Genomic DNA, 24,131 nt, shown 5'->3' on the forward strand with positions numbered 1-24,131 from the left:
TGTTTATCATATTTGATTGATCCTGTTCGTAGATGATACGGGAAAGTGCAAGTTACAAAATGTACTATCCACGCCACCTAGCACCGGTTTAAGCAGCATTCAACATTTAAACATGAAGTGGTATAATTTTGAACTTAGACACATCCGCAGATGTGTTCATACGGCAGTTATCATGGAACCTTCAATGTGACACTTCCGCGTCATTCCATGAAAAGCGGCGTATGGTCCTAAAGTAGTAGAAAGCGTGTGCCCTTAACGAGAAAACAAAAGACGGAACTAAACAAACTGCAATTTTGAAATCAGAGGTTATGAAGCCTGCATATCACAGATATACAGGTCAGTCCATGCGTTCAATTTAGTAAATTGTTTATTTCTTACAGATGATAGATGGTAAGACTCTGCAATTTTCATCTAATTTGCATGTAATTTTGTTGTGATTAATGCTTACGAGGGATCACTTTGATTACGGATTTTTATTCTTCAAAACGGCAGGTGTCAAGTGCCGTGTCGCAACTGTAAACCGTTGCCCCGTACTTCACTTCAGTGTTGTTATATTTTTCTGGTCCCTCGGGATCATTGATGCAAGCCCTATTGTGTTGAGAATTGAGAACCACTCAAGCCGGTGCTAGAGGGCGTGAGGAATGTTGCACTAATTCATTATCCCTTATAAACAGACTCAATCTAACCGAGTCTGCAATTTTCATGTAATTTTGTTGCGAATAATGCTTCCGAGGGATCACTTTGTTTTCGGATTTGTATCACAGTTGTTTAAATATACGTAATATATAATATATATGAATCGTGCAAATTTGTTTTACATTTTTACATGCAAACACATGCTGTTTAAAGTTTAAAATAATTTGACGTAATTAATCAATTAAAGATAACATTTCTTTTATTTAGACAACATTTCTTTTATCTTTTTCAGAGGTCAGTGAAAAAACACATAAAGCCCACAAGCATAATAGTTGACTATGCAATTGTGAAAAAAATATCATTTATATTAACTGCCTGTTTTTAAAGCGCAGAGCGTGCTATGAAAGTGGTTTGCAGTTTACGCCGCCACATACATTTAGTCACTCGGGATAAAACGTGCTGAGTATTTGTGAGAGACACAGTGATCATTTGAAAAATACATGCTGTTTAAAGATAGCAGGGATATGATTAAAACAGAGTGAAATATCTGGATGATAAGCAGCAGGCGGTTTTGTCGGTAGTGAGACAGAAAAAAGGGAAATTAAAACCAGGTGGTAAGTCAAAATTACGAAATTTCTTGTCTATTTATTATAACGATGTTGTGTACTGTTGTATGTTTTAAAAGAATTTTAGATAACTTATTTTTTAATTTCATACTAGTATCGTGATGTCTGTCCATATATTTTAATTTATTGTTAAAATGGATTGGTCGTTTTTAAAATCTAAACAATAACGTTTCATTTTGATAATGTTATGAAATATTTCTGGAAAACAAAATGTTATTAAGAGTGCTAATTTATTACACACATATACATGATGGATAATATTTTATATATTATACAACACTGTAATATGCTATAGTGATATGTCATATCGGATCATATATCTAATATTTGCCAATAACATCCATAGAAAATTCATTCGTGGTTCAATTTGACTGACAACATTTATTATTAATTTTTTATGGTATTACAGATCTTACATTTTTTTCAATGACAAAGGTTGATTTCGCTCCCCTGTCAGTCCCCATACAAATAGTCCAGTGGAATTAGTAAATATGTTTTGGGGTATTCGCCAGGAAAGAATTCAGTATAACAGTATAAAACACCAGTGTGTTCCTCTATATCCATGAGGTTTGGTGTTACAAATAATTCATCTGAATATAAATGTGTTCTTAAATAGATGCAACTGGCTAGCTAAATAAACTTTTATAGCGATAGAACTTGATTTTTTTTAAAAATCAACATAAAATTACATGGAAATGAAAGAATCATATACAATTGCAGAACCATATATCTGAAGCTAATTTCGCATAAGAAAAAAAATCAATTCAAAACTTTTTGTCTTAATTACATGAATTGTTTTAATGTTGTTTTTTTTATATTCTAAATATGGCTCATTCAAATTCATGTCATGGGTAATAATAACACAATAGATTAGCCGAGATGTCATGTTCTAATGTGCCAATATTTTTCTCTGTAAAACAATTTATGCTTATGACAATAGCACATAGTTATTACATGTTAGGCATTATTTGCAAACTACTATTACAGAGTTATGAAAATTTTATGTAGGCTATTTTGTCTAGAAGGAATAATACCTAATTTGAGCAGTGTATTATTCAGCATTATTTGCTTGTTGTTGTCTATTCCTATGATAGAAATAGACATTTACGATGACAGAAAAAATAAAGTACTTAATATATCCTTCAAAATCAACAAAAGGGGATATTTTAGTACAAATATATAACGTTCTATTTAGACATTTCTTACTACATTCGATATTTTATTATTACTATATAATCAAAAATGCAAAGATGATAAGAATGTCATACATTTCTCCCTTTGACTTGATAATATTATATTATACTAAATAGATAATCAGTTTCAGGACATTATACTCTTTTATTATTCCCGATAAAGATATTCAAACAGAATTTAAAATATGAAAAGATAAGTACAGTGATAATCTGGAAAAGGGGTGATCATTCGAAAGTAATTTAACCAAAGTTATATAGTACTGATATATATTTATATAAAACAATGTGGATCACCTTTATCTTCATCAATACCCGGCATGCATATCAATTTAATAAAAACAATCCTTAATACATTTCCTTCCCTATTTGCAGGCATAATCCTTTATCAATCAATTAATGCAAATTATGTTACATGTATGTTATCTGTGATCATATTACAACGAATTCGTAAAAGAGGACCTTGCCTGCCATTTTTATATTTAAACCATTGTAAAAACTCAAAAATTACAAAGACAATTTTACCATTGCATACATTTAAACCGTTGCATTCTTCACATCCGATTACTTCTTATCATTTACATAACATAACTGATGTAATATATCTTTGTTTCATCGTAAAAACGCTTCAAACAAAATAGAAACGCTGTTCATAGAAAGAAAGAAATTAAACGATTTGAATGTGCTTGTTTTATATCACTTTTGTATCTCAATGATATCTCCTATGATAAAATTATATAAGTATTTTGTTATGTTAATACGCATGATTACATACCAGAGCTGCCCTCTTACATTTGTTATCAAAGGTAAACGTTAAACATTTTGAAAGTAAAACGAGTATTTCAAAAGTTTTTTGAAGCATAATAAATGGTTTTGTATGTATGTACCTAACAGATGTAATTACAGTACGGAAACATTGTTTTCTGTAATTAACATTAAGCAACACTTGTGTCTTGTGGAGCATTGATAGTGTAGAAGCAGTGGTATCACAACGTTAAATCAATCAACATGTATCATAGTTTAAGCAATGATATGGTCGTTTTTAACAAGAACAGTAGAATTGAGGGATTTCATTATTGCTCAGAAATTATTGTACATGATTACTTATGTATTTTAAAATGTATTTAATTTGTTTATCTAATGGCCTAGTGGTTAAGGCATCGGACTAGTAATCTAAGTATTGCTGACAGCGTGAGTTCAAACCATGTTAGAAGCAGGCCGTTGTTTCCGCCAGCAAGAAACTTTATACTCATTACCTAGTACTGGTTGGTTCAAGGAATAGTCTCGAGAGTGTTTCAATAAGCTTATAGCTTTCAACATAGTACTAAAATAAATCCCTATAAACTAAACATGATATGGAAATAATTGATTTGGGAACCACCACAATATCAGTTCACACATGAGCAATCCATTGGTATTCAACTTTAAAAGAATGCCAAATTGTGAAGAACACTTGCGGTTTTACTTTATGATTAGGTATCCCAAGAGAAGGAATTCAGTGTAACAACACGCGATCTCAGGGCTGTTCGCTTGCAAAACATTGTGAGTAATTAATGATTTAAAAACCATTAATCTGATCGTTGAAAAGAATTTCGGTCGGTTTGATTGAACCTGTTCAGATTTGACATTATTACTTTCTTACCCTCCTTATTAATTTTATTTCTTGCATTTAAAATTTCGATATGTTTTCTAACACACCAGTGACACGATATTCTACATATTTCTAGCAGGAATGAAATGAAAAGATTCTTATTATATTAACAAAGATATAACACTTGGTAAAAACATTAAGTATTGTATAATTAAGTTCCATTAATAGCCATTTTCCGCATACTTCACAATACAAAACACGACTTTTTTGTAATAATCTTCAACTTTTTATGATTTTCTATGTGTCTCTTCTTTTTGTATGGAACTTACAAATGCTCACTACGATATTTCTCAGTATAAAGTATGTGTAAGCTTCAAATTGTTAAGACAGTGTTCAAGTTAATCTGCCCATGCGATGCCGTTTTCTGTAAGTTAAATGTATCTGCTTCACGTCCAAAGGATCGATCGAGGGTTCGAGCCCTTTCTAGGTCATAACAATGTTACTTTATATTCCATTTGTACTGGTTAGTTAAATGCAGCGGACTGGATAGCAGTTTGAATAAGCTTCAAGTTAGGTTTTCTGCACAATTAGGCAGACATAAATCATTTAATCTGAACAAGCTGAAGATTGAAATTGTAATTATCAGAAAATATTTATAACAATTGAAAATAATATTTTGTATACATTATTCTCTCTGAAAACAGTTCCAAACGATTTCTGTTCGTGCCTAGCTTCATTACCGTAGCACAGAAAAAGTAAATATACTAGAGTATGAATTGCAATTTAATAGCAAATACATATATGTTTGTGTTTATGTACATGTATAGCGTTTGACCGAAAATCCAGTTGTTGGTTCCAAAAGCTATAAAAATATCAGATGTAATGTAAAGGAAATTATCAAAATATAATAGGTAAGACCATATGAATGTACAGAAAATGTCGGAAAATTAACACACACGGTTACTCTTCAGGATAAAAACAACATTGCACGTTAAAGGAACATATTTATCTTAATTTAAACTAATGTTTACACGAACAATTTTGACAGGATGTGTATTAAAAAGGAATATAACTTTCAAATTATTTTGTGGAACATATAGATTACTTCTTAATTCCTCTCTAATGACTTCATTTTCTAATTTACCATACACTATTGTATAACACAAAATAGCACTTGCAAATATCATTCATGTAGTATGCAATGATCATGAAGTATTATTTGTGTTTTTACTATCTATTTGTACTTATTATGAATTGTTTATTGTATGTTTGTTTATATGTGTCACGTAATTGCTTTTAATGTCACATCTGTATCCACTGATAACATGATTAAGTGAACTAGTAGAAAATAATATAGCTTACTTATTAAACGTTTAGATTATTGAATTGTCCTGTTTTCTTTTGCGAAAATTGCCATAAATGAAAACGGTGTTTTTTTTTCCTCACAATACTAAACAAAATAAGAAAATGCTGCCTACACCACAGGGAGTGTTATGACCTATTCATGACTTTGTGGCATGGCACGTGCGTTCCATATCAACACATATGTCTTCATGATTTAGCTGTCGAAACATCACATCTATCCTTGTTGTGTTATAATTGACATCTGCACAGGTGGCTGGTTTTTATGAATGATTTATATACATAAAGATGTTCCCTTTTTTGTTTTACTCACCATTTTTAAAACCTTGTAAAAAAGTAATACCACCTTTTAGACTGCAAATATTATAACTTAAAGAAATTGTTATATTATATTCTTATATCAAATGAAATATTGAAAAGTATTGATGAAAGAAAATGCGTATCTTCATTTTCCGTATTTTCACTGTAAAAAATATTTTTCACTGCTGTAAAACATATTTTCACTGGTGTCTTGCCGTACTACTTTCTTCTAAATTCAGCCAAAACACAAAACTATAAGAGAAATGTTTCGAATTGTAATGTCAAAAAAGAAGAGGAAAATGTTAATAATAAACAAAACATTCAAGTTTCTTTCTATAAATCCATAATTTATTTCCATCTTATAGTATGAAAATTATCATATTTCAATCGTGGCTACCGCCAATCATGAAATATTTATTTCCATACCGCTCGATAAAAATAAATCCTGTATTTATAAAAAAAAATGGATATCGTTTATATATTAATTGAAGGTTACAGCGACCGCAGATTGTCTTTAATTATCGCATTCCTCAGATTGTTTTACTTTCATAAGCTTAGTTATCACATTAATAATTAAGTCTAATATAAAAAATAAGAAAAGGAAATAATTATTTTGATAGACTAAAATTAATTAATTAAGCGATTGGAATACTTTTGTTTTATAACACTTTTATATTTAATTGATATCTTCTGTAATAAAAAGATATAATCAGATTTCTGTGCTTAACGGACGATTAATTTCAAGAACCGCCTTTAATATTCGTTTTCAAAGGTAACAGCTAAACGATTTGGAAACGATGCAAGTATTTGAAAGGTGTTGTAAAGCCTAATTAATGTTTTTGTGTGAATGTATCTCACAGACGTAATTACAGTACGGAAACATTGTTTTGGCAATTTATGTTACGGAACACATGTGTCTTGAGAAGCCGTAATGAGTTTAGAAAAACACTGATATCTTAACGGATAAATCCTTGTTTAACATAGTTTCAGACAAGTGCTATAGAGACGCATTCTGGGTGTTTTCTGTGTTTGTTTGTTTATTTAGGGATTAAATTACATTACAAAGGTACATTATTTACATTTTTATTAATCTTATCTGGCATCTTGCACATTAGCAAATTAAACAGTTCATAGCTATAGCTTATACTAAGCTCTAGAAGACCTAAAGAAAACAATATAATATTATTATTTCTAGTATTATTATTCATTTAATTATTACTATTATTATTAATAATTTATTTATATATTTTTATTTATTTATTCATGTATTTATTTATTATGTATTTCTTCATTTATTTATTTATTTTTTGTTTTTATTTATTTATGTTAATTTACTTTTGGTTAGCTGTCAATAAACATGTAAGATGTGTATTATCACGTGTGGAAACGAATGTTGTTTTGTAATCGATATAAAGGTACAGAGATATCAAAAGCAATAGTAACATAACGTTGCGTTACTAGCTTTCATAAAAAATGAACAATAAAATGGATGTTCAGATAATTTTAAAGTTATTGAAAATGTACATTGTCCTTATTCAAGTTTTAACTATATGCGAATCAGAAACTTCGGAGTGGATTTACAAAAAAAAACCTAACTCTAATCATAGCACTCCGGATCGATTAATTAACATCATTGTGTGTTTTTATGAAATACTAAACAAGGATTATATTATTTAGATAGACCTCAAACAAAATTGAATTCGTGACATTTGTTTGTTACCTGACAGACACATTTATTACTGCATTAAACCCATATGCAAGAATTGCGTGTTCTTCGTGTAGACGATGGAACCGTGCAGTCTCGACGAAATAATTTATTTTGTTACTCGCGTAGGTATCGAAACTAAACATTGCCTTAATCAATATCATTATCGGATAACTTTCCTATAGTCCAGTCTAACACAATGAATTATATTCCAATTCAAGCCTATATACACATCTTAAAAAGTAAATAAAAGCAAACATAATAATAATATATATAGAACTCGCACAGTATGTCCCTAGGTCGCCAGATATTTTTGTTCAGTGCCAACAGACATATACTTCTTTAATCATTTGTATTCATCAATAATTATATTTGATTTTGTTCTATCTATATCTCTTTTCGTTTTACTGATATGAGCAACAGAATCGTAGTTTATAACACCCAACATACTCTATATGAAATGAAATAGCTCTTCCACGCTTCTATCTGTTTTCAGAGTTCACTGCAAACCCTTCCTAAATAAAAGTCAAAGGGATTTTATAGCAGCTGGCATTCACTACTCATTCATCGGGAATTGTGAAATACTCACGCAGTTATATCATAAATGTGCTTTGCAATTATCTGTTCTACAGCCGCTGAGTTGTTGTGTATCAAAGTGATAATTATAGCAGAACTAAAGTGATAACTTGCAAATTAAATTTGTGCTTTTTTAATAATATTAGATACACGAGAACATCAATATTAAGATAATAGAAATATGTAACACAATGGTCACATATAGAAAACTGTTAGCGTTTGTTTAAGATAGTGGATTTATAAAGAGGTAAGTTCAAAATTTGTCGGTATTATTTAAAATGGTAAGTTATGTTTTATGTGTACCTTGTGAGTTCGATATGTCATTCTGTTTTTATGATTCTAAACTGTTCCTGTGGTTAAACTTTTCCAAGGCGCTCTAACTTTTTAAAGATATTTGAGCCGTGTCACGACAAAACCAACATAATGGGTTTGCGACCAGCATGGATCCAGACCAGCCTGCGCATCCGCGCATTCTGATCAGGATCCATGCTGTTCGCTTACCAACACTCGAGAGTTTTTTTTACATTAATCCATTGTAACGGTATATGTAAGGACAAAAAGTAGTGTAACAAAATGTCTTATGCATGCATGTCATATGTTTAATTTTGTATTATAGTATAAACTGTTGATCAATTACTTTATTTATTAAATTATTGACCTAAATACCTAAGATCTTCAAGTGTTTTAAAGGCCCGTTATGCTTCAGAAATTATTTATTTCTCTTTTTTTCTAATGTTTGGTGTCCTGCTATAGTTTCTAAAAAGTAACTCATTGGCTAAGTACCTGAACAATCTTTATTATCTATTGCTGTTTGGTCATTAATACATTTATAGTGAATTAGTATTTTGTATGGAAATTACAATACTACTTTGTTAACATTTTGCTACTAATATTAAAAACTATTATACATTTATCGCTCCGTTCTTCAGGTAATAAATATCTAACATGCTCTGAAATCACTATTTAAACGTTATGAAATTCATTATTGCCCTTCCTTAAGGATTTACAAAAAAAAAATCATTTCCGAGGCATAATGTGCCTTTAACGGTTCATTACAATAAAGTTGAATTTTTTTATATGTAAATATCCATGCCGAATGTGTATACATTTCTTTTTATGTGTGGTATGGCGATACCGGGTATCTCCAAGAAATCCCATGTGTGCCCGTATGCAACTGATTGTTTATATACGGTTGTTCTTGCATCACGGCAGTTGGAAACGACTACATTAATTAGCTTTTGTATCCGTTTTATGAACAAAATTTAAATTAATATACAGTTTCGCATGCATTTTGGCTATTTTTAAGTATCTAAAATTTAGGCACGCTTCAATCATCAAATGAAAGCACCTCAAAAAAGTTAAGAGGTTGATTCTGCTTGCGACAGACGGACAGACTGACACACACACATATATACATGTATATAGTTAACGTATACTGTAAAGTAGTATAATCCGGTGCAAGTGGGCGTAGACGGTAGCTTGCAATAACCACTACCGTTCATGAACAGACTGAATCAAACCGAGCCTTAAACATTTTAATTTTTGCCGTTTTGGCCGATCTATTGGGGTTCCTTTTTTTCTGTTTTCTACTTTGTTTTGTTTTTTTGTTGTTTGATTGGGGTTTGTTTTTGTTAGTTTATTGTTTTTTGTTGTTTTGTTTGTTTTTCAGGGTAGGTATCGACTTCCATATATACAAGATGCATGTTTTGTTTGCAACAAATTGTTTGTAGTTTACAGTGGAATGATTTTTGTGTTTGCAACCTTTAAATTACAAAAACAACGTACCTATTTTGGCCTTTTAATTAAGAATAAAGAATAAAATATTACTGAAATCATCATCAGAAAATCATAAATGCACGATACATTTGGACATAAATTGTACATCTTTTCAACTCGGATAATTTTATTTTATTTTTGTCACTTGTCAATTGTTTTGTACTGATGTACTGATGTAAAGTAGCTTAAATAATTCAAAATTTCCGTAATTATATTTCTACAATGTTCGTCCTGTTCATTGGCATTGGTGCATTGCAGTTAAGTCACAAAGAATAGGAAATATTGCTTTAATTGAAGATGAAAGGAAATATTAATTTGCTGCTTGCTCTGTTAGTGCATTACGAGCATAGGTTTAATTAGTTTGTTATTTTGATTTCATCGACCATCATAATTGAAAACAATTGATACATATGACAAAGCCCTATGAATATTTGATTAATACGATGTCAGTTTATTACTCACATGTGTTGAAAAAAAGATAAAACAGCGATTAAAAAACAGAGTGAGTATATTTATACGAAACAAAATATCTATGACACGGTTTATAAAACATGTACTACTATTTAAAACATAAACCACGGCGCAGGAATGTTATAAAAATCTGAAAAAGGGAGACCCCTCGGAAGCATGTATCAGTACAAAAATACATTTAACTACAGACTCGGTTTGATTTAGGCTAAACAAAAGAGCAACATTCATAATGACCTCTAGCACCGGCTTGAGCGGTACTAAAATGTTCATTTAATAAAATTGTGTAATTTAAATTAAAATGTCGTCATTTGCATCAACTAATTCAAGCTTAGCGTAAAACCACGCTTATGTTATCGTTATGCGGTAAATGGGTGGCTGTTAACTAATACCTGCACTCCAGTTAACGCACTGTGCACGTATGGGTCTTGCACATTTTCAATAGAAAGGTTTCCTAACTAATATACAAATCGCGACTAATTAATAATCAAGCACCCTCATACCAATCGGAATGATCGGCTATTATTATGAACAACTATAAAAGGCTCGAGAAGTTCCTGTCGCCCTTTCACAAAATCTAATTTCATTACATAAAAGGCGCCGGGCTTCGGCGCGGACGCCAACAATTATAGTTGTAGTTTATATGGCAAGATAGTTCAAATGTTCCCGTCTTTATTTGTGCATGAGAAACAAATATGTAGTTAGAACAATTTGCTTAAAAATAACAGTGTAGACTTGAATACATCTCTCGTATTATTTAATTGGGACGGTCGGGGTGGCATTGTAGGGAAGGATCAAATGTCGATAAACGATAAACTTAATAAAAAATCAGCCCGTTTTATGCCAATATAGAGAAATTCTCACTTTGCTATCAAAATCAACAACAATTTTTGCGCTGCGGAATTATATTTGACATTTACTCTGAAAAATAAAACATATCCTAGATAACCATCTTTGCTTTTACTTTTTAATGTAGTTAACATCGTCTTATGCAATTATCTTTTAGAAATATTATTTCGGAACGATCGTACCAATTTCCCTCTGAAACTGTGAATATTTCTCTCATTTCGTGTTAGCTATAAAACATGATGCCCTCATAACTCGACATTTTACAAATTTTACTGCAAATCTCTTAAAACATAATATGTTCAAAGTGATTAATGTACCTGTTCTAAGGATATCAATCTTTGTTATGAAGTAAGTAGTGATAATATCGAGATAGCAGGTAAGATAAACAACCAAGCTAAAAAATGTAGCATCATCGTTGAGATTTTAAAGGCCAAGAGAAACAAATGAGGTTCATTGTCCTAGATATTATCGCATCTGTTGTTTTGTTTCAGTGCACATATAAGGTATATTATAGAAAGCCAATGACAATTAAGTCACATAATATGTTACATGTACAAGATAATTTGCTGAAGAAATAATCAGTGCAAAAGATACTGGTGAAATCTTACAGAAGATGAAACCTATGTAATACTGTTTCTTACTAGCCAACCAGTCGAATAGTGAAGAGATGAGAGCAAATACAAATATGAAATAAATGCACAAAATTCCATACTTAATCATATGATTAGGAATAAAGATATTTTATGATATGATTAGACATTCATGCGTCTATAGTATTCATAACTTTCGACAAATATTCCAATTAATCAAGAAGCAGTCTACGAAAACATGGCATTTATATATAATATTATCCAAAACAAAAAATGCCTTTTAAATACATTCATAATTATGTGTGATATTCATACTTAGGTCAGTTACCTTCAACAATATGATACATTATATTGTATTATTGAATTATTAAATAAGGGTTCATTTGTATTCCTCATATCATTTTGACAGTGAAAAAGGCTAGTAAGGTTCAGTGAATAAATTTTAAAGATGTTTTAAATTTACAATTTGTGCCCCTACTTTAGTGGCGGGCATTTAGATTTACCCTTGTCCGTCCGTCCGTTCACTTTTGTGTCGCACGTAACTCAAAAAGTATTTGACCTAGAGTCATGAAACTTTACAGGAATGTTGATCAGCATGTGTAGTTGTGCACCTGGGTATTTTCGTCTGGATATTTTTAGTATTTTTAAAGTTATTGCCCTTGACTTAGTAAAATTTTGCCATTTTCAACTTGTGTCGCATGTAACTCAAAAAGCATTTGACCTACACTCATGAAACTTTACAGGAATATTGATCAGCATGTGTAGTTATGCACCTGGGTATTTTTGTCTGGATATTTTTAGTATTTTTAGAGTTACTGCCCTTGACTTAGTAAAATTTTGCAATTTTCAACTTGTGTCGCATTTTACTCTAAAAGTATTTGACCTAGAGCCATGAAACTTTACAGGAATGTTGATCAGCATGTGTAGTTGTGCACCTGGGTATTTTCGTCTGGATATTTTTAGTATTATAAGAGTTAATGCCCTTGACTTAGTAAAATTTTGCAATTTTCAACTTGTGTTGCATGTAACTCAAAAAGGATTTGACATATAGTCATGAAACTTTACAGGAATATTGATCAGCATGTGTAGTTGTGCGCCTGGGTATTTTCGTCTGGATTTATTTAGTATTTTTAGAGTTATTGCCCTTGACTTAGAATTTTTTTGCAATTTTCAACTTGTGTCGCATGTAACTCAAAATGATTTGACATAGAGTCATTAAACCTTACGGGAAGGTTGCTCATCATATTTAGTTTTGCACCTGGGGTTTCGGTTGTGGATTTATCCAGTATTTGTAGAGTTATTGCCCTTGACTTAGTAAAAACTGGTTCATTATGTTGTTATTTGTTCCTTGAGTGCTTGAGTTAGAATCAACCAACTTTACAGGAATAATGATCAACATCACTAAAATGCAGGTATAATGATTCACATCACTGTGAAGCTATGCACCTGGAACTTTGCATGTGGATTTTTTTCAGTTTTGTTAGAGTTATTGCCCTTGACTTACAGTAGTATAAATTTGCAATTTTCAACTTGTTCATGCATAGCTCAAAAAGTATTTCACTTGTAGGCCTGAAAGTTTACAAGAATGTTAGTCAGCATGTGTACTTATGCACCTTGGGTTCAATTTGCTTGTGGATTTATTCAGTATTTATAAAGTTCTTGCCTTTTACTAGTAAAACATTTTTAGTTTTCAAAAAATATTTGACCTAAAGTCATAAGATTGACAGAACAGTGGCGCGGTGGGGGCATCCGTGTCCTATGGACACATTTATAGTTCATACTAAAAAGTACTTATTTAGTTACATTTCAAACGAGTTCTTTTATGCATTTAAATGCCATATCGTTTGTACAGTTCTACATTGTTGTATGCTTGTATCGTTAGTGATATATTCATACCTACCTCTGATTTTTACACTTCTTATCAATTCTTACCAGGTTTTATAGAATCTTTACTGTAATGATTTTAACATTTACATATGTTAGATGTATGCTCGATTAGTTACAATTTCGTGCTAGGTATCTCTCGGGAGCAAAACAAGATAATTACTTTCCCAATAAAATAATCTATGAATAATTCAAATAAATGTATAGAATCTAGCACAAAAAATGGAATTATAAAACCGAAAATGAAGAATTGATGCATGACCGCTGGTGATGGTTTAGTTGAAATAATAGATTACAAATTAAAATGTGGAACAACAAATTGTAGAAGCCCGCTCGTGCATGGAATGATGCACGGAGGGGCACGTTAGGTATTTCTCAACCAGAACAGTTGGAGAATATGGGTAATGTGATCATTTATCATTTTATTTGGTAAGAAGCATTGTTTATTTTATGGTGCACCAAACATGATACGGTAATAATTAAGAAATACATGTACGTTGTCAGTAGATTCAGTCTAAGTAATTACAAGCAATTGATATTTACAAACAGTTTATATTCACAAACAATTTATATAATGTATGGTCACGTTTTAAGCGGTTGAAATCATAATTACTTTTGTACATTTTCATAGTGTTTTTTTCTCAAGGATTATATCTGCATTCAAAAATAAGAGGGAATGGGTACATATGTATTATTATTCAGCTTTTAGCATTTTTGTCTCTTGAAATATTTTATTCTGACAATATATAAAAACCATTCCAGATATGCAACGCAATAAATATATTTCATCATATCCCAAAATAATTCATATCAATCTTTAGGGAACATATCCTAACAGTTCCTAAAAACTGATCAACTAAGTATTCTATACCCACATACCCCCATCATCTTTATTTAATTGTATATACATCTAGCAAGTTGGCTTTTAATATATATGTAATTCCCCAAGGGAAAGGTTGTTGTACATCACGTTTAATTACATTTTACTGTTGAAATGGCAGACAAGTCATCGTTTCCCGATATATCTTTTCAATTATTTGTGATTTTTCTCCGACATATTGTCATACATTCATGTTTTATAGCGAAATGTCAAAATACGTTTGTAAGGGAAGTATATTACTTTTTTTCGTGATTGTCCTATTATCAACCATTGATTTATGTGTCGTGGGAAATGACAATATAACAACCATATTTACAGTGTTATATCAAATTTCGGTAAAACAAATGAAACAATGTTTATGAATTTGTTCTTTATAACTACCTATGTGTTGTAAACGAGGTTATTTTGTCAGTTTCAAGAAACTCAATGTATAAACATTAGCTTATGTAACGATAGCCATATAACATGGACAAAGTCAGATAGAAAAGACCATAAAGATGGAAAGAACACTGGTAAGTCTTACATTCATAAATCAACCTGACAAGCGGGACATTGACAGACAATCGCAAATAGATCTTTTACTGTATCAATATGTTTAAAGACCTTTAATTTCCCTTGAGAATCCTGAAAATGTCCGAGATGTCAAAACCCGTCTCAATATGTTCACACCATCAGTTTCACAGTTAACGTTTTTCAATAGACCGGCACTTTGCATTGGACAAATGTTTATACAAGTTATTTTAAAGATAAGAAAACAAATTAAGTGTATAAAAGTTATATACTGACTAACTTAAGAGGTTAGAATCCCACTGAAAATAGCGGCATAATGTTTTGATTCGAAATATTAATTTTCTGTTTTCGTAAAATATGCATGTGTGTTGCATAACAGAGACATTTTTATGTTGCGACTCTTTCGTGAATCTACCATAAGATTATAGAAACAGCATTGTTTTAACGTAATAATATATAAATTTAATAAAAATATTTCATAAGATACAGCTTTAAACGCCATTTCATATTAGCTCTTCTAAAGTTAAAGGACTCATTTATTCGCAACAACATGATAGAGATATTTACAGACAGCGCCCTTTTGGCTAGCTTCATTTGGACTATAAATAGAATCGTTTACAGAAAGATAAATGAATTATTTAGAATTTATGTCGTTCTTAAAAGATATGTTTCTGTATCCCAATATAGAAGTGTTCTATGTGAGCATAACTCTTGAAGGAAATCTTAATGCTTATAATTGAATATACGAAACTATAAAGATGTACATCAGCTTATGAAATAAAGTGAATATAAAATCGGTGCTGATGTAGAAAGGGATGTATGCGCTTTTTTAGTATCCCTCATGTACAGACTTAATCAAACCGAGTCTGCAATCGTTGTAGTTAATGCGTCCGAGGGATCACCGTTTCTACAGATCTTTATTTTCAACAAACTAACGAATTGTTTTACTCGCAAGCATAACTATCTCAGTAACAATGTAAAGAGAAAAAATCTAATCGGATCATACTTTTTGTTATAACTATTACCGTGTCAATGTTTTCAAAACATACTATAGCTATGGTTTTTACGACAATTAGTTTTTATCGCTAATATTGAAGTATTATAACACAAATTGCAATACAGTTCAGAGGTTCAGAAATATAAGATAGAGAAAATGTATGCCCAAAACATTAAAATTAAACATGTCGCATGCGGGCCTATTATTATTTTCTTCGAATTCCTAATCAGTTACAAATTATTTATCATTTTATGATTAACCTGTCCGTGCTCTGTCTTTGCCCTGTCCTGTTTTTGTTTGGGGTCCGCCTGGGCTCCTTGCCATTGGTTCTTGTTGGGTTGCGTTCATTGAACGCCGCCTTTCCTTGTTGATCTTGTTTATCATATTTGATTCAACCTGTTAATGTAATGTTGAATATGTATGTCCATCGTTTTCTCCTTTTGTGCTCACGCATGTTTTACCTTTCGAACCATACTCTACACCGTTTTTCATTGAATGGCATTAATTTGTCATATTGAAGGTTCCATGAAAATCGTCATATGAGCACATCTGCGGATGTTTCTATACTCAGGATTTTCCCATTTCATGTTGCATGTTGGATTCTGCTAAAGCCAGTGATAGGCGGCGGGAACAGTAGCGTGAACTTTCCCGTATTTTTCTTTCATAAGCTTAATTGAAATGAGCCTGCAACAGTTTGAATTTCATTGTTTTCGGCATTCTTTAGGGATTCGTTTTTTCTCCCTCCTGTTACTTTGATATTTAATTTCCCTTGATATGTTCGGGATGTCGAAATAGTTACAATTAATCTCACAAGTTGATTTGGATTACTAGGCTAAACTAAAAACGGAAGTGGTAGGCTAAAACATTAACATATTATGCCTTTTTTAATCTACAGATGAATATATATTACAATCAAGATTAATGTAAATGAAATCGTATATTTTATGTTCAATAGAGAATCGTTATCACTTTTTCTAGCCGATTTTATTTCATGAATATGTAAATGATAGACACTTAATGTTACAACTTATATATTGTATAATCAATATAAAGAAAGTGATCGGTAAATAATATTCAAATCCAAAATAACTTGTAGACCCACAGTTAACCTAGAACTGAAAGTATGGATATTTCTGTTTCTTCTCATTCAATGAGTATGCCATTTTTTACATGGATTGATTTATTATTCTCCAATCTATAACAACCGAGCATAAATGTCTCAAAGACGATTGAAAGATATGAGCTAAACACGCAATATTGTCCAATGAGAATACACCGTGAAGAATAACATTACAAGATGTTCACAAAATACTCTATTCATTATTTCTTATTATTGAAAAACCGCAACTGTGAAATTTAATCATCAATTTATAACAACAATAGCTGGTATTCATCAACTTAACGTAATAATTTAATAATGGCATTTCACATTAAAATTAATCAGGAGACTAGATTTTGAAAGAAAGAGCAATGTATGCGCATGCTTTGTCATGTATTGGCATATTAAACCTTAATGCAGATGACAATTCTTTTGCAACAATGAATACAAACGTGGATTTGCGATTGAATTATTTCAGCCTCTTTTCATTTTAAAGGCCAATTAACATGTTCACTCAAAAAGTCGTATTAGCTTTTGGTTTTTCAATCTTCATTTTCTCCCCTACCGTAATATTGCAATCAAGTCCAACAGTCATAATTATTATACTTCTTATCAAACATTTTTTAAGAATCGTAATGCTTTCTGAATTTCTGGATGCATTACATGAACATGAAGCTTTACTGCCTAGTATATGGAAACGGTAGTATCAATTTATGTATGTTTTAGAGATAACATATTAAATTTAAATAACTTGTAAAACTCAGTGGAATGAAATTGTTTTATTGCTAAAATCATTTGCATCACCTGTCGATAATAGTTTAAGTATTTTGATTCATTAAATGTTTCACATGTAACTGCCAAGTTACAATATTGACAATTTGGGTTTCTCGTTAATATTTAGTAGTATATTCTTGTTAGTTTCAAAACTTTAATATCTGTTTGAGAATTGACAGTTTCCAGACATGGCATAATGATGAATTATTGACGATATTTGAATATTTAAGTAAGCGTTTATTTAGAATGACATAGCGATTGAATATCTCTAGATATTTACATACCTCGTAGAGTTTTAAAAACCAACACACCAGATGTAAAGAAACGTTGGCAGGGTACTGAGAGATGTAACTTAATGATAAATATCTCACTTGCCATCTTATGAAAGATATAGTAAGCGATAATTTTACATGCATTAAGCTGTAGACATGTATATTCTAATATAATATAATGATATATAATATCGGCCGGTTTCATAATGTTTTTCGCACATTCAATTTTCGGAACTTGTTCTTAAAACTATATGTAAGACAAAGCTATCCAAATCCGTGCGCATGTATAAGTGTGTATATGTTAGTATTGTTTTATCTTCTTTCTTTGTCATGGGAGGGGAAGAGAGAGAGAGAGAGAACAGTTTGTTCTAAATCGTCATTTTATTTATTGTTTACCTGATCAGACAACATAACATAGACACTCTGAAAGTTTCGATGCAGAAACGGTAACACCCAGTGTCCTAATGCAATGTAATTGCCAATTGCTAACACAAATAATACTATAAAAATAGTATTCTTGCCGTAAAATAACTCCTCATACGGTTTGTAGCTCGAATGTATTGATATGAAGCTTGTTTTGCCGATGTACATGAAATATTAAAAAAGCAATTCATATTAATGAATCCTGAATATCCTTAGGACATAACACCTAAACATGCCACAGGTCCCCTGTGAAACATTGTTAAACATTCTTAATTTGATGATAATCAGAAAATAGAAAAATCATTCTTTGTTATTTTGGAACTGTAATGTATTTCCTGCTTAATAATTGATTTGTAAGATCAATCTGAGAAAACCAACTAAAGCTAAAGAAACATGGTAATGTTGCACTGCTTTGGAATTGACTTATCGTTCATTTGTAGAATAATGTATACTGCCTAAAATGTTTTATAGATAAATAAGACATGTTAAGAGATAAATAATTTAAATTTATACTCGTTTGATTTAAGTACGTATAAGTGAATATTATTTAAATCTATAATCGTTTGATTTAAGTACGTATAAGTGAATTTCTTTTAAAGTGATAATTTGTGATCTTTGTCTTGCTGCATATTCAAATTTTGATTAAATCGTCACTGTTATGTTTGACGGAAATATCTTATATAATTGATTTGACGTTTTCTAAGATTGTTTACAATATTGTACTTTTAGTGTGAACTTTCTGTGCATTTAGATACAAAAAGATAAACAACACCCATCCTCAAACAAATGAAAACTATGTTTATACATGCATGTATCTACATAGTCTGGATCAATCGAATAATCTTGTAAATTTTTATTAATAGGTTCCTACAAAGTTTTATATGAAAGTTATGTTCTTTTAAATGTTTAAACTCATAATCTTTGATGAATTATTTTTATTTTATAAAACAAAATAAAAAAAATTCTTACTCTTATCTAATTATTAGAAATTTTGAAAAAAAATATGTTGTTACACATGATATGCGGAAGAGATATCCATCCGTTTCAAGATGTAATTCAATATATACAGAAAGTATAGTTCTGTTAACTTGCGTAGGAGCTATCCTTTGCTATATAGTAATGCGACATTTTTGCCCATTTTCGCCGTTGTTTCTTTGATTAGTTTCTAAGGTGAACACACCTTATACCATTATCAAGGTCAGGAGCCTGTTGGCACGAGAACCTGAACTCGTGTTAATCTTTGCTTATTGCATTACTGTTATTACTTTTACTGGATGGATCTATTTTAGATCAGGCTTTGAAGAGACATGTTGCTTTATTATGATACAATGAGTTATTACTTCCATGAATATTGGCTAAAAATCAGTGCAATTAAAAGGCTTTTAAGTATTCGCATACGTTTAATTGCATATTTTCATTGCAAATTCTAATTGAGGAGTTTAAAAATAAATAGTACACAAAACCGTGGTTCCTATTGATTGTTTGAAACTGATACATTGTCTTTGGGTGTAAACATAGCAAATCAATAGTTTTTTTACAGATCTTTGTAAAGTGTTGGTAAACATAAAAGGCTTTTGAAAGCGTGTAAATTAATGCCCCGGTCACATATTCACGGATAATGCCACGGAAGAGCTACGGTCTAATCGTTCATGGATTACTACGGAAATGTGAAATTCCGTAGTCCGCTACGGTTCCAGTACGGACACACAACGTTATGAGTACGGAGTCAGACGGATTTACCACCAAAAGCCCCCGGAGAGACACGGATTGTTACGGACCGACACGGTTTGATATGGAGCGACACGAATCAGGACGGACGCACTACGGATACACTACGGTCTGCTACGGTATAAGCACGGGTTAGTACGAATAAGTACGGTCTGACCCGGAGAAGAACGGATTGATGCGGAGAAGAACGAATTGCCACGGATCTATACGGACCTAATACATCCGTACACAAACTCTTGCTTGCTCATTTTCAAAATGCCTCACTATAAAAGAACTCCTTTAAAACGAATTGCAGAGTTCAATGATTTTGGCGGAGAGGATTCGGTCTAATCGCGTCCGACCCCCGAAACACATCATGTCCGATTAAAGTGAATTTCTTGAAAGACGCTGGATCCTCAACAAGCTCGGCCATGAGAGTCTCATACTTAACATAAAGCGGTCTTCGTAAAAGCCCATCTCTAGTCCACCATCTCGTCTGTCTTCTCTTACCTGATCAGATATGGACTCGTTATCATTAATGTAAAATGTTGATCAATACTGCTTCTCTTTTAATTTTAAAATGTGCTGTTCATTTTACAATTACATGAATAATCGTGAATGTTTATGGTTTAAAAATACATGTATGTAAAAAAGCTTGTTAATTAATCTTATTATCACTCAAGGGCCAGCGTTCGAGGCTTAATTATGAGACACTTCGTTTTATGTACATATTTACTCCAATTTCACGATCCAATTAATGTTTGTTAAATATATAACATTAAATGTTATTCTATTACTTATGAATTGTAGTACGATATTAATATATTTTTACCTCTATGCATATCATCAAGCAGCTCGACACTTGCCTTCCCATTCTGAGCCATTTCAATATAAAGTTGCAGCCAGTAAATGGCAATTATCATTTATTGAATGTTCCCGCAAATATGTCTGTTTTTAACAAGAAGATAGCATTTATACCCTTGAAAAACTACACAATACATTATTCATCCGTACTAAACAGTGGTGGACCGTACCATTCCGTACCGTTTCGTGTTGAAACGCAATAAACCGTATAAGACCGTGCTAATCCTTGCCTCTCCGTAGTACAACGTATTACGATCGTGGCTTTCCGTGACAATTCCGTATTAATCCGTATTAAAACTGTAGCTTATACGTAGGGTAACCGTACAAATACGTAGTTCTCCGTACCTAACCGTGGAAATCCTTTACAAGTTGGTGGACTACGAATCATTACGGACTAGTACAGTTTTCGTACGGACCAGTACGTATCAGTACGGTTTTATTACGGACTAGCAGGGATACGGTACGGTTGATTTTTCCGTAGCAAATTTTTGTGCATGTTCAAAAATGGTCAAGGATCGCTACGGATATACAAGGACTACTACGATTGATTACGGTTACAATACGGAGAGCTACTGACCAGTACGGGTAGCTACGGACAATGCCGGAATTAATCCGTGGCTCTTCCGTGGGCGTATTCCGTGAATATGTGACCGGGATATTATTAATTTCTGTACAATAGAGAAAAACAGAATCCCTAAAGAAGGCCCAACACGGCAAAATTGAAAAAGATGCAGGCTCGGTTTGATTGAGCCTGTTCATTGACGGTACTGTTAAGTGCAAACTACCGTCCAAGCCCGCCCCTAGCAGAATTCAACATTTAAACACCGCAGATGTGTTCATACGGCGGTTATCATACAAGACGTGCATTTTATTGCTCTGATTCTAATTTTTCTGCTCCAACTTTAGAATAATGAATGAAAAACACACGGACAAAAGTGATATATAATTCAGAAACATGTAGGGGCGTCCGTGGCCGAGTGGTTAAGGTCGTTGGCTTCAAACCACTTGCCCCTCACCGCTGTTGGTTCGAATCCCGACAGGGACTTTGGATTCTTTCATGTGAGGAAGCTATCCAGCTAGCTTACGGAACGTCGGTGCCCGTTCGTGCCTGAAATAATGCACGGAAGGGTACCTGAGGTCTTCCCCACACTAGTAAAGCTGGAACGTCGCCAAATGACCTATACTGTGTCGGTGCGACGTTAAACCCATACAAACAAACAAACAAACAAACAGAAACATGATTTAATGCACCATTGCCTATTTTCAAAACATATGCTTTATTTTACGGATATGAAATAAAGTCTGTTTATATTTATATCAGGAAATTTCGTACATGATGATAGTGCATGAGAGAAAATAAACGTTATATCAACCTGATCTAGTCCTTGCAAGTTCGTCATATGACATTATTTTGTTATGTAACATTAAAGTGGGGTGTATACGATATTTCAAAATACCTTTCTTTGGACCGTGATAAAATAGAGAACATAAGAATCCCTACAAAAAGTCCGAAACAACAATATTGAAAATGTGGCAGACTCGATTTGTTTGAGCCTGTTCATGGTGCAAACTACCGTCCGCGTCCCCTAGCATCGGCTTCATTAAAACATAAAAACATTTGTAATCAATTAACTCATATTCGTACATCAGTCGTACCGCCAATATTTTAAAAGTTAGTTTATATTAACGATTCAAATTATAGCTCATATAATATTTGAACTATTATTTAATTATAGCTTCTTTTAAGATAAAAAAATGTATTAAGTGTGCTTCTTTTAAATACGAACAAAAAAAATACATACAAATTACGAAACACTTTGAAATTATTTTCGTTTAAAATACAATAACGGGACCCCTATAGTTGTACAAAAATGGCATAAATTTATGTACTGAATCTATGTCTTATAAATGCAGAATGAGTTATCATTTCGATTTGTAAAATTTATTCTTGGCAGATATAATTATTAACAAACAAATATTTGTCGAATATTTTCTTTTTTTAAAAATTCTAAGTTCACCTTGATTTTACCACACCTGCAATATAAAAAAAGATGTTGTTCATTTTAAAAATTATTATCTCTCATGAACAGACTTAATAAAACTTAAATTTCCTTTGCAACTGTTTGTATTATTGCTGACAGAAAAAAATAAGATACAAAGTCAATGTGTTTCAAATCATCTTACGAATACAGAGGCGTGCAAGCTTTACCATTAAACTTCTCGAGACACATTTTATGTCTGTTGTCAATACTGCACAACATTTTAATGCTTAAAATACCAATCTAGTTTGAACAGCAATGTGTGTTCATACTGTACTTGATTATTACGGACGAAACAAATAAAAAGATGCAACTATGTGGACCTATGATGATTCCTAAAGAAATGATATCGCAAACAAAAAAGTTAATTCATATTGTGAAAAAATAAGTCAACGGAATAGATAAGTTCTTAATTTGGTATCTTTACCACTTATCACTAGGTAATATAATAGTGTGAAGAAATGTAGACAGCAAAATGAGCAAATTCGTACGTAAATGATCGGTGGTCTGACATTCAGACAGTAAAATGAAATTAAAGAATACAAAAGAAGGATTTGTAATATGTCTGTCTAAATTTGATTGTCTCTCGGGAAATTATATTATATTCCAATATATAGATTAACAACTGATACGTTAAATATGCTCGAAGGAAGTGATTTTACATATCATCTGCTATTTTGTTATTTATGTTAACAAATGTTTAGATAAAATATGCAAAGGAGATTAAAATTATTTTGTTTGATAAAAAATGATAATTTCTGCTGCATATTTAAAAATTTAAAAATTACATATCAAAATGTAAATAATGATCACAGTTCAATTAGCAATAAATGAAATACATACAAATATGTAAGTCAGTATTATTTTACTTGCAAGCGGGTTGCTTGATTGTTAAAACAACAAAATATTGTTTGTTTGCTTGTTATCAAGCCAAAATACAATTGATTTGAACAACGAATGGAAATAAATGACAATGGCTTTGTAAACTTTTTTATAACAGGATTATGTTTAAG

General features: G+C 31.6%; 1 protein-coding gene across 5 annotated transcripts in view; it reads left to right on the forward strand.

The window, feature by feature from the left end:
* The first annotated feature begins 944 nt into the window (after nucleotides 1-944).
* LOC132751790 (MAM domain-containing glycosylphosphatidylinositol anchor protein 1-like) overlaps nucleotides 945-24,131 on the forward strand; it is a 130,315-nt gene continuing 107,128 nt past the window's right edge. Inside the window, exon 1 of one of the 5 annotated variants that reach the window (XM_060742054.1) lies at nucleotides 945-1,250. The gene's annotated coding sequence lies outside the window, so the exon portion shown is untranslated. Of the gene's footprint in view, nucleotides 1,251-6,608; nucleotides 6,772-7,964; nucleotides 8,234-24,131 lie in introns of those variants that run through there. The other 4 variants (XM_060742046.1, XM_060742030.1, XM_060742033.1 and 1 more) reach the window with 4 other exon arrangements.

The sequence above is a fragment of the Ruditapes philippinarum genome, unplaced genomic scaffold, assembly GCF_026571515.1.
Source record: "Ruditapes philippinarum isolate M1 unplaced genomic scaffold, ASM2657151v2 ctg297_1_1_1_1, whole genome shotgun sequence".
NCBI lineage: Eukaryota > Metazoa > Mollusca > Bivalvia > Venerida > Veneridae > Ruditapes > Ruditapes philippinarum.